This window comes from Sciurus vulgaris (assembly GCF_902686455.1).
Source record: "Sciurus vulgaris genome assembly, chromosome: 10".
Lineage (NCBI taxonomy): Eukaryota > Metazoa > Chordata > Mammalia > Rodentia > Sciuridae > Sciurus > Sciurus vulgaris.
This window is the reverse complement of record NC_136470.1, coordinates 106,755,604-106,771,738: the sequence shown is the minus strand read 5'-3', so window position 1 is coordinate 106,771,738 and position 16,135 is coordinate 106,755,604. Positions and strand designations below refer to the sequence as shown.

General features: G+C 31.8%; 1 protein-coding gene across 2 annotated transcripts in view; it reads left to right on the top strand.

Moving 5' to 3' along the window:
* Positions 1-16,135, top strand: part of LOC306670246 (palmitoyltransferase ZDHHC19-like) — a 401,798-nt gene that overhangs the window by 95,757 nt on the left and 289,906 nt on the right. The window lies entirely within an intron of this gene.

The following is a 16,135-nucleotide window of genomic DNA, read 5'->3' as shown; positions in this document are numbered from 1 at the left end:
CTTCATGACAGCACTATCCACGACAGTAAAGGCATGGAAACAAGCAGTGTCGTCAACTGAGGAATGGATAAAGAAAACACGGTACAAATACACATTGGAATGCCATCCAGTCATTAAAAAGAATAGAGTCCTGTCATTTGTGAAGATGTGGATGAAAATGGGGGTCATTATGTTCAGCAAAATGCATTTGATTGCTATAGTCTTCATAAAATTTTATTAATTTTTTTGCTTGCGTTCTGCAGAGATATGTGTCTCCAGTTTTTGTTTCTTAGAATATGTTCATCTTGTTTTACAATCAACATAATGCTGATATCTTTTTCTGGTGTCCATAACTTTGAGGAATCTTTGGAGAATTTGTATTATTTCAATGTTTTGCAAAATTAGTAAGATCCTCTACCTAGAATTTTCATTAAAATTTTTTCAATATAAATGTAATTTCTTATATTAAATACAGGTCAATTTAGCTTATAAATCTCTACTTGATTGAGCTTTTGTAGTTTGTGCCTATCAAGGTATTTGTCCATTTAAGATGGTTACTGTTTAAAAATTTTTACAATATTTTATTGAACAATTAATATAGGTAGAAATAGTGATAACCCATTTGTTATTCCTAGAAATAATAATGTGGCTGTACATTATCTTTTGTCTAATCTCTTTGACTAGAATTGTATGCATTTTATTTTATTTTTGAAAGATTTTTTATTCCTTATCTCTTGGTATATTTATTTCATTGAGATCCATTCCTACCTGCAATATTTATTACTTTTTTTAGATTTAATTTGTTCTTCTTGTTCTAGATCTTCTCTCATGTTGTATATAGGCAGGAATAAACCAGTCAGGAATGTAAGTGTCTGATGTAAGTCTATATTGTAAGACATAGCACCTTGGGAAGAAAATGATTCCCCTTTTGAATATCTTCCAGAGAATTAGGATTTGTTTTCTGACATTAAATACACATGAGTTTCCTGTCCAGTCACAGCTGAATCTTTGTGTTTTACCACCTTCTGTTCCCCAATAATCCAGGTCCATGAGCTCTCTTGCTGTGAAAAATTGGGCAAATTGAGAGGTAATTTTAGGCGAGGTGTCTGAAAATCATTAACTCTCTAACATCACTTCCTGTGGAAGTATGGTCTTAAGGAAAGTACATATACTCTTCATGTCTCAAATAATTTACAAAACACTACTTATCAAATGTCTTCAAATGACTTTGTTTTCAAATAATGAATGAAAAATATGGTGAACCACATCAATTCTTTATTCCCCAAGAGAAAAATCAAATGGCATTTAGAATTCAAGCAAGGTGTCCCTGCCTCCAAATTCATGCTGATTTTATTATACCTTCAGCCTCTAGGCCAAATTGAGTTCATAGATCTTTCAGATAAATGTGTGCAAAATATTTAGGATATATTGGAAGATAAGTAGCTAGGGAGGAGGAAGAAAACCTCAGAAATCATTTCTATAATTCAGCCAAAAATTTTTGTGTGAAAAAAATGGATGTGAAACTAATGGAAATGATGATTCTATTACTCGATTTTATTAATTAGCATGTAACAAACTACATAATAGCCATTTTACATTTATTTTTGCCCATTTACAAATTTTTTCAACTCTTTTCAATAGGTAGTATACTTTGTCAATACTTTTTTTTTGGTGTTGAAGAAATTAAGGCTCAGAAAAAATAAAGCAAGACACCACCACCAGTGTAAATCTGAAGAGTACAAGCTAGTATATTGAATAGCTGAAATTCAAACCTTGAGTTGCTGAAATCTGAACTTCACAATCTTCTCAGTGCCTACTAACTACAATCCAATAGTCAAATTCAAAGATTATGCAGACACTTTTGAGTCCTGGTAACAGAGATACTAGATGCCACTCTACAAAGTGGAAGATGGAAAAGAAGTTTGAAGTATAGATTTTGAAGCTTCAGAAACCATTCCTCTAATTCCTGTAGTTTTGTCTGTAATTTCTAACATGATTTTGTGTTTGTTTGTGTGTGTGTGTGTGTGTGTGTGTGTGTGTGTGTGTGTGTGTGTGAATCCCTACCAATGAAGAGTCCCAATACAATTGATAGTCCTGGATTGAAAATCATATAATTTAGAATATATATATATATTATATTCTTTTGCTCTTTTGTCTATGACCTTTACTCTGGTAGCAAAAATATAAATATGAACCTTTTATCTTTTCACCTACTAATACAGTTTTTATTCCTTTCCAAACCCATATATGTTAAGGTGTCTCCCTTTTAGGACTACATAGATTTCCACAGCAAGGATGTACTACATTTCATTTAAACAGTCTTATTTTGTGACATATAGGATATTTCCATTCTTTTGCTATTATAAACCACATACCGCAAGGAAATTTCATGTGCTTCCATCAACTCATATAAATGCAATACAACTATAGAAATGATTAAAAAAATGAAATCCTTGGATCAAATCATGAACACATGTCAGATTTTGATATACTGATTAAATTGCTAAGCATAAATGTACACATTTTCATTCTTATTCAGAAACATGAAAGATTTTCTCCTACATTAACATAAACCTTGTCATATCAAACATTTAATTTTTGGCAAACAGCTATGGGAAGAAGTGATATTTATTTTTACTTTTATAAATCTTGTATTATCAGGGACACTAAAATTTTGAATATATTTAAAAGTTGCTTATTTCCTTTATGGCAAGCTTCTCACTCTTTCCCAATGTTTTATTGAATTCTTCATATACTTTCTAAATGATTATCTTTGTGTTTTAAGAAACTGTCAAAACTAGTCAAGGATACAGGACAAAAACCAGAATCAACATACAACTATTTTTCTAGCATAAACTATTTTAGATCTGAAATGACATGTATATTTTCATTAACCTGTGTTTCAAGTTGGAATATGGAAATATATACTCTTAATATTAAATTTTTTATTATCCATGGTATACAATTCCTGATATTTAATTAGCATAGGTATGAAGATGGATTAACAGAATATTTAATATAAAATTGAACTGGGTACAATGGCTCATGCCTATAAACCCAGAGGCTTGGGAGGCTGAGATAAGAGGATCACAAGTTCAAAGCCAGCCTCAGCAAAAGCAAGGCTCACTAAGCATCTCAGTAAGACCTTGTCTCTAAATAAAAATACAAAATAGGGCTGGGGATATATGACTCAGTGGTCCAAGCGCCCTTGAGTTCAATTCGTGGTTCCAAATAAAGGAATAAAATTGATTGTACATATGTACAGAATGGACAAAGGACAGCATAATCTTTCAAATAATAAAGATTGCTGAGCAAATTTGGTATTACCACGAATATAAACAATGTACAGACTCAGAAGAAATGACATGAGAGAATATCAGTGTAAAACATCTGAAGCTTGTAATCATTAAAATCTGTATATTTTATATTTAGAAGGAAGTGTTCTGATATTGTTTCACATGAAGATAAAAAGAAAAATTTTATGCAAATATTATAGCACTTCTTTCATTTTTCCTGAGGGTAATGTTTTCCTCTTTTTCTGAACCAAAACTTGATTTCATTTTGAGAAACTCCACTTAAAATAATGTTAGACTAAAGGGAAGAACCTAAAATTTACTGGACATCATATTTTGCTATATATCCAAATGAATCATTTTGCTAAGACAGTTTGACATTCTGAAATCAAATTAACATTTAACATGAAGTGACTATATTATTTTAACATATTCCTGAATTTAGAAAAGAATGTAAGAAAAGTCACAGATATATTAAAAAGAAAACTGAAAGTATACATGGAAAAAGTACTATGCTTTGTGAGTGGTATTCTGAAATGTGCAGAATATGTCACAAAGCCACAGCTTTCTCATCCATTCATAAGCATTCTATAATGTTGAATATTTGCTAAGCAAATGTGAAATTATTAAGGAAGCACTGAAATATGCATACACATATGCAAATATATAAATACAAATTTACCTAAGTGTATATTTAAATAAGCCATTTTTACGGATGTGTACATGTATATTCATTTGAATCTGTGTCTGTATTATAGCAGGAGAATATGCAAGGTACTCAGAAGCTAAGTGTGGATATCTTAAATAGGCAGTGGGTACCTTAAACTCAATCAAGTACTAATAACTAAAGTTCCCTAAATGTGTAACAACTCCCAGATCTTCTAGATCTGGTTTAGGGCATATTTGATCAATAGCTTTCATCTGCTTTTCATTTGAAGAAAATTTATCAAAATCTTGCTCTCTTTCTCCATAAGAGAGAGGATAAAGCATGAGTGAGATCTAAGAAAATAAAAGCTCAGTATTCTTGAATTCTAATCAAAGCAAACGGTTTTGGAATACTGTATTTCTTATCAACTTCAAAAGCAAGAGAATGACAAATCAAAAAGAGAATTGGGGTTCCATTTCATTTGTTCTAAATGAAGACATTATCACTGTGTGTTTCATAGATTCTAATGGGTAGAAGCTTAAATACTGTAGTGTAAGCTTTTCTGAATGCTCTAGTATAGATGTCTATACAAAGATAACTTTGAGGATAAGCCAGCAAACTTTAATACATGCTTACTTTGCACCACAAATATTGGTTACCTTACTAGTCCTTTATCAAATAGCTAGAATGTAAGGGAACTAACAGAGAAACTTGTTTTTTTTCAAATTGACTCTAAAGCTTTGGCCATTTCTTTTGCATAAATCATATTATAATCTTATTATATTGTTCACACAAGCCTAGCATAGAAGAGTACAATAGAATCTGAAATAATGAACATTAACTTGATAATGGTTATGTAAACGCTTTCTTTTTCTTGCATTTGCTGGTATTTCAATTAAATATGATGATTACATAAAGCTGGTCTTCCCTTTTGCTTTATTTTTGAATGTATGAAAATTATAAGGATTAACTCAGGTTCAAAATAATTGTTGATATATTAAGTGACATTTCAAATAACCACTCATCCCCTCTTTTTCTCATCTCTGTATCCTCACACTTCCAATTCTAACAGACAAATAAAATTCCTGGTGTGTTGTTTATATTACTGATTTTCAACTTTGAGAATCAAGTCATAAAGAAATTATAGTTGATTTACTTTACCAGAGTAATTAAAGACAAACTGTTTGACTTGGTTAGTATTTTGTAACAGAATATTTAATTCCTTTAGCATAGTCATCTGCAAGGTATTTGAAAAATCAAAAGAATTATGTAATTAATTTCCATCATGAGACATTTATATTCATATGGCAAAAACTTGAACACACATGCAGATTGTTTTTACCAGAATTTTGAATACTTTAAAACATATATTTAATGCTTTAATTTAATAAGACAAAAGCACCTTCATGTATGTTTTTTCATTGAATCTACACAAAATTCTGTAAAATCCAAAGATGTAACGTAGATTGCCTAAGAACAGAAACTAGTATATGGCAGAATTGGAGAAAGAAGGTCTTAACCTTCACTACTCTCCATTGAGAGTATATTCTGTCTGCAGGTGTCCTGTCTGTATCTCTCTCTTTCTCTCTCAATCTATTACCTTGTTTTCCTTGAATCTTCTTGAAAAATTCATCATATCTGCTTCATTTGCAAATATCAGTTCATTTTGTCTAAATATGTACTGCAGTATTTTTGGAGAACTATATGGTTACATTACCATACGTAAGAATACATTTGCAGCATTAGATTTGTGACAACATGCTCTAATATTAATTGGAAAATGTATATACCAGCAACATATTATAAAAATAGCAAAGTTCAATATTAACCAAGTTGGCTTTGTAGTGCCAGCATAAATATTATTAAAGCAAATTTTTTGGTTGTAAATAATGTTTAAACAATTTATTAGAAACCTGAAGTTTAACATTGGGAGCACCACTTTGAAATCTATGATATAAATGTTATTTGAGTTCTTACAGCATTACACTATAAAGAGATCATCATGGAGATTCAAGTGGTCTGTGGTTGAGAGAAATAATTGTTAAACTACTAGATTAGATGAGCTTCTCAGGAAGTATGAATGAACATATTATGATTATTAAACAGAATTCAAGGAAAGATGTGATCTAATGTGAAGAGCTTTGGTTGCGCTCTGGATGATGTGTTCAGGAAGAACAATGGAGAGAACACTGAGTTACCACTAACACTAATACTATTATTGCTTTGTTCTTTTTCCAAATATTTTTCGTGATTAAGAAATACTCTTAAAATATGGTTTGGAAGAGACTATACATTCAGTCTAGAATGGTGTGACCTTGTTCCAGAACCTCCAGTTCTGCACTGAGACATCTGTACTGCAGTTTAAGAGTAATCTCTCCAGGAATCTTCATGTACCATAGATACTTCTTGGGTCACAGCCTGAACCTCATATAAAAACCTCTCAAAACTGATAGCATTTTCTGTCATCTTGAAATTACATCAGGATGTCTAAGGATCAAATTCAAAAGTAACTGATCATACATCATACCACTACTCATTGCTGGATGTTTAAGATGAAATACATTGTCTATGTTTGGTTGTTCAGATGAAATTTCTCAGTATGAAAAAGACTACTGTACCTCCAATTATTTCTGATAAAATGTTATTGTAGTATTAATCTTCAAAACTCTGGTGAACATATACCTTGCCAGTCTATTAGAAGTGTATTCCACTTGCTGATCAAGTCTTACTAGCATGATGTCATCAAGATAGTGCACTCAGATGTTCTGTCAAATGTCAGAACAAGTAAAATTATTTGGACTATCTACTTACACAGAGCAGGAGAATCAATTCTGCCCTGGGGTAAGATTAAAAATGATTATCACTGTCTGATGTTCTTTCCTAATGGGAATGAAAAGAAGGCATTTGTCAGACAATAGTGGATATCAAGTGTCAGAGGCTATGATAATATATTCTAGAAAAGACAGCACATCAAGTGAGCCAGTGCAAATTGAGACTACACATTCTTTTGAAGTTTAAGTTAATTTATCATATTTTGCCACAAATAAAGGGTTTTTCAAGTATAATTCTGATAAAATAAAAGCAGATACGAGGGGTATCATCAGTTCTGCGTTCTTCAAGTTTGTGTAAGTTTTTCTAACCTCTATCATTGTATCTGGGATGTAATATTGATTTGGTTGTATTAATTTGGCCAAGGTGGAATGAATTTTTAGAGACATTCACCTTGCCTATCCCTTCAATAATGGACCTTTTTAAAAAGTAGGTCAAGGGACATAAGGCTAGAGTTCAACTATCAGTTAACTACATCTATCTCATACACACAGGGATCTGAATCATGGTCACAGCTTGGATTTGTAAATTCATAGACTCCAAGTGAAGAGGCACTGAAGTATCCAAGTCCTTATCACAGTGCTGTTATACACTATGAGAAGGGAACTGTGTGGCATTTTGGGTCACTTGACAATAGTGTCTCTCTAGATCCCAAATGCAACAACACTTGAGAGATGTTTTTCTGGTGTACAGATTGCCTGTTTATCTCTTTAGAGAATAGATACCGCTCATATTTACTGTAACATTTTAGATTTGCCCTTAAAGGGAGACAAAAATTTTCTTTGCAATTATTTTTGAATTTTGCTATTTTCCTCCTTTAAATTCCTTTACATGCACATGGCAGATTACCCATCATTTGGTACCTTGCTAATGAAAGTAAGAAGGGACCAACAGCCTTGTTGTCACCTGGAAAATTTGTTGTAACATTAAAATCTACTGAATCAGAAATCTGCATTTTACCAAAATCTTCTTGTAACCCCTACCTACAATAAAGTTTGTGACACTGATTTTAGCACATATACAATGACTAAATTTTATTAGTAAAATATGAAAACTTAACAGTTTGAACTTTATCAGTTTTACTTCTGAATCAAGTTACGAAGTTGGTTAACAAGAACATTGAGAACTATTTTGTGCCCAGAAAAAAAATTCAGAAGGTCATGATTTCATTAAAAACAGACTATTACCTTTCAGTTAAATAGTATTAATATGTAGAAGCCATCATGATGGACTTTTAGTTTATAAAATATGCATTCATGTAACAGTCTTCTTTATATGAGTGTCCTTCTTAAATATTTTCTGGAATTTAACACTTCCTAATGACCACATTCTTATGTGTTCTAGCTATACCAATTTTGCTCACAAGGTATTATGCCAATAAAAGATACTATACTACAGGACTGTAAATATAAAATATAAGCATTACTCTTTCTGTAAGAGTACTTAGGATAAAAGTTCTGTTGCTTGGAAAATAATGGCTATAATAACAAAAAACAACTTATCAGTTATACAAGACAAAATAGTTTTTTTCTATTTAATGATGCAGTAAATTAGATGGGGATTCTTGGATCCCTAGAGTTGAATTAAGCCAGATGGCTTGTTTTGTATGTTTAAGTTATAAGGTAACTTCTGTTTAGCAACATTCAAATATATTTTTCAAGTAAAATATTAAGCATTTCTTGAAACTCTTGTGTGCTATGAACTGAAAATGAATTTGTTCATCATTACCTGTTTAATTGAAGAATGAAGTGTGGAGTATGGTCCTAAAAAGGAATTACAGAATAAGGTGCTTCTCTCTGTATTAAATACTCCAGAACTATATCATATTAATGCAGATAGAAGTAAATGCAAACATCAATATTTAGACTTCTAGGGAGACATGATAGGTAAATACAGATATCTTACAGATGGAGACATAGTTGTGCATCCAGATATTACATTATATATATATAATTATATATTATATATAATATTATATATAATTATATATATTATATATTTAGATGAAATTTCATTATGTTGCTCAGGTTAGAGGACTAAAGAAATATACCACACCAGGTCTTGCTAATAAATATGTTTCATGCCTCTATGCCACATTTTTTTACACTTGGCAATCATCATTACACATCATTTTTTTACACTTGGCAATCATCATTAAAGTTACAAATCAATACTCTTCATTTTTACTCTTGGGGATACTAAGCTTTAGATGTGGTAAGCAATCTCAAGAGCACATTTATATATAGCAAAATCTAAAATCAGGCCTCCTAATTCCTAACATAGTAATCCCTTCTGAGATTTTCTTTTTAGTTAGTGATTCTTTATTCTAACTCTTCACAATCACTTACTAGCATGTATTTTAAAAGATTAGAAAAGGCAAATAGATGCTACCAGTGAAACATGTGCTCATTTTAATGTCAAATAATCCAATATATATGCAGCATTCTTTGCTTTTAGCAGCCCCGTGGGATTCATTTTGCCACTTTATTCTTCAATGCAATAAGTGTCTCAATTGCATGTGAAATGTTATACTGCATTAGTATGAAGGTATAATCAATAAATGCCCAGTTCATTCCGCATTTTAAAGACTTTGCAAAAGGGAAGGTCATGCCTTATGTGAATACACTAACAAAAGTGTCACCAAGTGATTACAGTTATTTGACAGTAATTAGAGTATTACTTTTACTTAGATGCAGTATTTAACTAGGTTACTACCTGAAGTGAAATTTAATATTGAGCTCTACTTGCTTTAAATGTCTTTATTGGCAACCCAATTTCTAATTGAAGTGTAAGCCCAGTACCTAACTTTAAATATCTGTGAAGCATAGTCCATGCTTATAACAGATCATTGAGTATATATCTTTCAACAAGTGATACTGTAAAACACAGTTGAAGAAGTATAGTCAAATCTAATAATTTTTATTATCAACAAATGTTTATTAAGTATCTGTGAAGATTGCTACATTCTATACAGTGATAACAAGCAATGGGTGTAAAAACCTAAAAGTTCAAAATTATAACCATTATCATAATAATACAATTGTTCTGACTGGTATTTTCCCTGGACATTGTAACTCCAGTTTTACAAATGTGCAAACTAAAAGGAGGAAAACTGAAATCACTTGCTTAATGTCATATACCTATATAAGTACTCATGATTGGAATTCATTAATTGGCAAGAAAATAATTCATTGGTTGTTCTCAAAACCATTATTATCTAGTAAGATATACCCAAAACGCACAACTAGCAACAAGACAAGGCAAATTTTGGCAATATAGAGAGATTTAAACAATAACAGAACCTTTTAAAGATCACACTTAAGTCTGGCTTTATGCAAGTGAGAAACAGTACTCAAATAAGGTAATATGTGCCCCTCAATTTAGATATTAAGTTTTGATAGAGTAAAAATATTAGGTATTTCAGCACTCAAAATAAAATGAAAATAAATTTAACAAGTAGGACTAGAACCCAGTATATCCAAGGAAAACCAAGCACTTCTGCAACAAAGAACAAAATACAGGGTATGCCAGAGGACAGAACCGTAGCTAGAGAGGATATTTTATGAAGTTACATGATGAAATCACATGAAGGTTTTAAATTTCCATGCCAAAACATTTCCTACTGTTTTCTCTCAGGCCAGGAGCAAACAAATATGATCATAGAGATCAATTTGGCAATGTTCAAAGGTACAATGACATTGGGAGAGACTGATCAAGGGTGTTATTGCAGGGATACCAGAAGGACTGATTATGGTCAGATGAATTTCTCCTTTCATCCATATATCAAATGAGCAAGTATGCATCCAAAACCATTCCCTAAACTGGTAGGTAATACTGATTATGGTCATTTCATTCATTTGGCTATATAGCCAGAATTTGAGTCCCATATTACCATATTCAATCCTGGAATGGGACAGATGACAAAGGTAATGCAAGTATTCTGTTAGCATTTTGAAAGACCCAGATTTTTTGTGTCAGAGAAATTAAGATACCAGCTTACAGACATGGAAATATTAACTAAGGACACCACACTAGAACTTGTGCCTGTTGGACTTTCCATCAGATATAAAATTCAGCAAGTTCTAAGAAAGGCAAAGATATTACACTTGAATCTACATTTCTAATTGTCCATATTTAAATTAAACTCTAATTTTAAACCCCTGGATAGACTGACACTTTTTATGTGTTTGCTCCTTTAAATTTAGAACATTATTAGTACTAATTATTAATTCAAGAAGCATTTATTGAGTGCCTGCCAGTGAAAGAGTCACTGATTAGGAAAGGAACATTATACAGCATTAAATCTAAAGTTCAGTAGAGAATCTAACAATTACTAAAAATAGACATTTCTTTTTTTCAATTATTTGGTTATAAAAAATAGCAGTGGTATTCATCTTCAATTTATACTCTCATATAATACAACAGAATATAATGAGGCAAAATGCTATTTCTTAAATGTATATGCTGTTATAAATCTTATCATGAGTCCAGTTCTTCTTATTATCCTTTTTGGATGTAGTCTGGCAGCAAGACTTTTGGAAACACAATTCAAAAATTTTAAAATCAAAGTTTTACTGGGAAGTAGTGATGGCTTATGAAAGAACAAGAAGAGAATGAAGGATTTATAGCTCACCTTCTCTACATAACCTCACAAAAAGATCAAGGAGATTTTTCTGTCAAAGATGGGGTTCAATCCTAATAAAGCTTTAAAAATATTTCTGGATATATATATATATATATATATGTATATATATAGATAGATAGATACATTTGATATATATATATATATATATATATATATCAAAGTTGCCCATGGTGATCATCAAAATATTTTATATATGAATATGCAGAAAAATGAAAATTTTCAAGAAAGTGGAAAAAACAAAGACTGGCAAACAAATTTTCCAAACCTGAAGAGAAATCTGTCTTGTAAAATAACACATCTGAAGATGGATTATGAAAACTCGAACTACACTTTAAATTATAGCACAGGCCAAGCTTTTATCTTCAGGAGACACCAAGAATAAAGTTGTTAAAAATCTGTTTTAATTTTATATCACCCATCATCCACTGACCCAGGAACATGGAGCATGGACTCTTCAGAGAACACATACATCCTCACTTAGGAAATTGACTTGTAAGTTAGAGTGCTCCTTCTTTTAGTCAGCTTTTGTAATGTTGTGACAAAATACCTGTCAAGAACAACTTAGGGGAGGGGAAGTGTGTTTGAAACTCACAGTTTCAGAGGTTTCAGTTCATTGATGAATGACTCCATTGCTCTGGGCCCAAGATGAACAGATGATGGAGGAAAAAGCCCATTAGAGAAAAGCTGCTGAACTCATGGCTCGATCAGGAAGCAGAAAAGTGAGAGCGATTCAGAGACAGAGAGAGGAAAGGGGTGCAGGAAGAACCCCTCTAGGGTACATGCCTGGTGACCCTCTTCTTCCAGTCATGCCCCACCGGGCCTACAGTTAACATCCATTAAATCCACTTAAATTAGAATGGTAGGTTACAACTCATCATCTACTATTCAGACCTCTGAATAATCCTGCATTAATGGAAGCTTTTGGGGTCACCTCACATACAAATCATAACACTCCTTCTTCAAATTCTGAAATCTCACATTCTCTATATTCACATTATGTTATAACAGTAGAGTATTTGTAAATATCACAAGTCAAAAGCCAAGATTAGAGGTTGAAGAGTGGTGAGATTGTGCATTTAGGAAAGTCTATTCAGATATAAAGTTAAAAAACTATAATTTCTGTGTACTATAAGAAGTTTAAGAGCTTGAAAGCTAGAGAAAAGAATAAAATGAATAGCCAAGAAAAAAAAGGAAAATATTAAGAGTGTGCTAAAATCAAGGAATTGTTCTAAAAACTGAAGATTTCTAATGTATATCTGAAGAATGAAAAATAGAACTGAAAAATCTTATAAAGCAACTTAAAAGCTAAACTAAGCATATTTCCCATTTTTGGACAATCCTTGTATTATTGCATTTTTAATAAAATGTAAGAGCCAGGGATATAACTCAGTGGTAGAGCACTTGCTGAACATGTGCACAGCCGTGGGTCCAATCCCCAGAACCACCAAAAAAGAAAAAAAGTAAGAATATGTTGCTTTAACACAAAATGTTTAAAATCATAAGGAATCATAAGGATAACAGTTCAGATTAAAAAGGAAAAACTAAATAGGAAAAATAAAGAATATATATGTGTATATGTATATATTACATTACTGGGGTTTTAGCCCAGGGGCGCTTCATCACTGAACCACATCTCTAGCCCATTTTAGTTTTTATTTTTGAGATAAGTTCTCACTAAGTTTGCTTAAGGCCTTGCTAAGTTGCAGCAGCTGGCCTCAAACTTGTGATTCTCTCGCCTCAGTCTCCCGAGTCTCTGGTATAACAGGTGTGTGCCACTGAGCCCAGCTATATCACTAGTCCTTACTGAATCTTATGAAAGTCAGCAGCAAAATAAAGTAAGAAAATGAAACATTGTTCATAAATGAAGGAATAAAATTAGAACACAATTATTATAACCACATATATCTGATTGTCTATAGAAAACATTACACGGAATTTAAAAATAGCACCTACAATCAATCAATAATTCTGGTAAGTTTGCATGAAACAGGGCCAATTGAAAGACAGCAGTATTCCAGTATTCTAAAAGTAAAAAATTGGAAATTGAAATGAAAATATTTACAATTATTTCCCAAAATAATTATTGAATTAGCTAAAAATAAACATGTGGAATATAAACATAACATGTAAAATTACAAAGTTTCTAAAAGGAAACATAACATCTGGATGACCTTGAGATTTACTAAATCATTTTACACATAACAAATGCAAAATCCAGTACAAAAAGAGACAGTATGACTTCATGTACAACCAGAGAAACAAGTTGTACCTCATTTGTTTACAATGAATCAAAATCATTAAAAAGAGAGACAATAATATTGTCAAAATTAAATTTGGAAGGTCTGAGAAAATCAAATATGAAAAGATAAGCCATGTACTAAGAGAAAATATTTGCAAATCACATAAGACACTAGTACAAACTAAAAGAAATCCAGAAAAAATCCAATAATTATTTGGACAAAATCATACAGATACATCACCAAAGGTGAGAAATAAACATTAAAAAATGCCTGACACTATTAGGAGGGAAATGCAAATTAAAACCATGAAGTGTGACCACACACTTATTACAATTACTAAAATGAAATTTCTGAAACGAGGGAATTGTGAGGGTACACAGTAACTGGAATTCCCTTAAGTTGGTGGTAGAAATGAATATTGAACAGATACTCTGGAATGCAGATTACTGGTGGCTTAAAAAATTTAAAAATGTGATCTGACAATCTTACTTTTATTTTCCCAATGAAACGAATACACATTTTCACATAATTCCTGTTCATAAATGTATACAGCAGTTTTATTCACATTGCAAAACCTGAAAAAAAAAAAAAACTAATGATAATTCCTTCAATGGGTGAATTAATGAACTCTGGTTCATAAATATAATGCTACAGCTTAGAAATAAATTTGAATGAAATATTGATTCACAAAATGAATGAATTTTACATAAATTTTGCTAAATGAAAAATGCTATAGATCATATGATTCTGCTTGTGTGACATTTCAAAAAACAACAAAACTCTAGGGAAAGAAAATGGATGAGTTGTTGCTTGGGCACAGACGTATGGAGTGACAGGGGTAGGTGATTCCAAGGAGGAACCCAAAGGAACTTTAAAGTGACTGAACACAGACTGAAGTGTGATACTGTGGTACCAGATGGATTAATCTTTGCATTTTTCAAAACCCACAGAATTGTACACTGCAATGGGTGAATTCCACTGTACATGTTTTTAAAAATCAATCCTTTTGGGGGCCCACTTGTAATTCAGACTGTAATAAACACATGTGATTGTATTAGCAATCTGTGCAATAAGAACCGAAAGGAAGGAAAGGACAATAGTTGAAGTAATTGGAAATAGTACTTTGGATGATTTAAGGCAAAAACAATCACAGGACCTGTACATAAATCCTATACTGAGGTTTTCAAATTCATACTTTATAGGAGCATGGGCTAGTAATTTTGAAATAACTTGGTATATATGCCAAGGTTGAACAAATAAGTAAATAAACTGTAAATAATGAAAGATAGGTTTCTTATGATAGATTAAAACAGTTCAGAAGAGGGAATGCAAGAATGAGTTGTGAGATGCTGATGTAGAGTCATATTTCAGCATAAATTCACATTTTTAATAGATATGCAGGCAGATATGAAAATAAAGGTAGATATGGCTATACTCCTCTCTTTTTTGAAAAAGACTAGAAACAGTGACACTTTGGTAGTAATGTGCTCTCCTAGAGACTAGATACAGGTTACTGTACACCCTTCTCCAACCAAGGATGCTTTAGAAAAATATGATTCCAGAGCTATTCCTAAGAAAATGCAAAGGGATTAGAAACAACTTATTGTATCATAAAGTAACATAATTCTTAAAGAACATGGGGGAATATGCCAAAGGAACACAGAAGCCAAACTGATTGTTCCGTTACTGAAACCAGAACTATCTGAGCAATAAAATGCTACTAGCATTGTATAATGGTGGTTAATTAGATAGTATTGGACACTGATGTGAGAAATTGAGTAAACTAAATGAGAAAAAAGTTCTTTTAGGAAAATTCCAATAAATGGGCAAAAAATGAAGGAAATAAGAAGTCACCCTCAGAACACCAAGACCCACTGATGAATGCTAAAAGTATTGCATGAAATTTCCCAAAATACAGACTATTTACACAACTTCAAAATTATCCCCACTGATATAATTACTGTATTAGTTTTAACATTTTCACAAATTCTTTAACACCCCTCCTTTCAGGAGGCTGGTCTTATTTTCCCTCTCATTGAGTATGGACCAAATGATAAGAGAAATGAGAGACATAATATATTTATGAAGAAGAAAACTAGCAGAGACCATTGCACCCAAGTAATGTAGGTTAAAATGACCAACATTAAATCACACTTATGCCATGTATCCCCTGATATATGAGAAGGAATGTAACTTCTGTAATACTATGTGCTAATCTATTTAACCCATGTGTAATTAGGAGAATCAAACATCCAATTTAAGCAACATTCTAAAAATACCCAAGTACTTTTCTTCATTTCTGTTAAAGTATTTAAGGACAAAGTCTAAAGTAATTGTGGCAGATGAAAGGAGACTAAAATATGTAAAAGCTACATGCAAATGGTATCCTGGACTAGATCCTAAAACAGAAAAAAGTATCAATGGATAGGTGATATAATTATATCAATGATGATATCTCAGTCACAATAAAATTTCAGATTTGTGAGAGGTTCTCATAACCTCT